Below are 1,603 nucleotides of genomic sequence, written 5' to 3'. Positions count from 1 at the left end.
GCCTCTTCTCGGGGTAGGATGCTGGGCGGGGGCGTGGCATTGTGAGACGTCCTGGGTCGGGTGGGCGTGGCGAGGGGCGTGTTGGGGTATGGTGGAATGAGATTTGTATGATTTTGTTGTTGTTTTTTTTAGCATTTTTTTTTTCCTTGGTTGATTTGCTTTATTTCTCCTTCTGCTTCGCTATCTTTCTTCTTCTTTTTCTCCGTCTCCTCCTTCTCCTTACCTTTATCCTCCTCATTCTTATCCTTATAATCAAGGGCAATTTTTTTTATTGTAAATAAGAGAAAGAGAGAGAGAGAGAGAGAGTGAGGGGGGTCACGGGCGGGGAGAGAGAGAGAGAGAGAGAGAGAGAGAGAGAGAGAGAGAGAGAGAGAGAGAGAGAGAGGTCACGGGCGGGGTCACGCGGGTCACGGAATCCGTTTGGGGCAGCTTTAATTTGCAATGTTATTGATCATCCGCACAAGTATTGCAGGTCAGACTCGGATAGTGTTTGTGTGCAACTTGTAAGGCTCTCTGTGTGCGCGCGTGTGTGTATGTGTAAGTGTGCGAATGTGTGTTTGTGCGCGCGCTTAGGTGTCTGCGTGTGTGTGTGTTCTAGCAGGACGATTGGTACACACGCGCATGTGCACTTACACATGCACACGCACACGCACACGCACACGCACACGCACACGCACACCACACACCACACACACACCACACACACACACACACACACACACACACACACACACACACACACACACACACACACCCGCGCGCGCGCGTAGAGAGAGAGAGAGAGAGAGAGAGAGAGAGAGAGAGAGAGAGAGAGAGAGAGAGAGAGATAGAGAAAAGAGAAAGAGAAATAGAGAGAGAGAAAGAGAGAGCGAGAGAGAGAAAGAGAGAGCGAGAGAGAAAGAGAGAGCGAGAGAGAAAGAGAGAGCGAGAGAGAAAGAGAGAGCGAGAGAGCGAGAGAGAGAGAGAGAGAGAAAGAGAAAGAGAAAGAGAAAGAGAGAGGGAGAGAGAGAGAATGAAACAAAGAAAGAGAAATAAAGAGAGAGAGAGAAAGAGAGACTTAAATAGACACAAAACGGAGCAGGAGCAAATAAAGGCTTATACCTTGCTCAATAAAACGGGACAGCCAATAAACCGCACCCTTTAAAGACCACGCCGGTGCTGCGCCTGCGCCTTGTCGGGGGAATAAAAACGAGAACAATTTTGGAATACGTTGTAAGTCGCTCCTGTTTGCGGGGTTGGATTTGCTTTTTTTTTTTTTTAAGCTAGGTTTGTGAATTTTGTTATCTGGTTGGATTCTTTAGGCCTACATATTTTTGGTGGGATTCGCTCGGGTGTGAATTTTGTTTTCTGTTTGGATCCTTTAGGCCTATCATTTTTTGGGGGGATTCGTTCGGGTGTGAATTTTGTTTTCTGTTTGGATTCTTTAGACCCTTTTTATATTTTATAATATAATATAATATTATTATATATATATATATATATATAATATAAAATATATATATTTTATTTATATATTTATATGATATAATTATATTATATATTATATATATATTATTATTATATATATATATATATATAATTTTTTATCTATAGATATATAATA

This window comes from Penaeus monodon, chromosome 7 (genome assembly GCF_015228065.2).
Source record: "Penaeus monodon isolate SGIC_2016 chromosome 7, NSTDA_Pmon_1, whole genome shotgun sequence".
Classification (NCBI taxonomy): domain Eukaryota; kingdom Metazoa; phylum Arthropoda; class Malacostraca; order Decapoda; family Penaeidae; genus Penaeus; species Penaeus monodon.
This window is presented reverse-complemented; position numbering follows the sequence as displayed.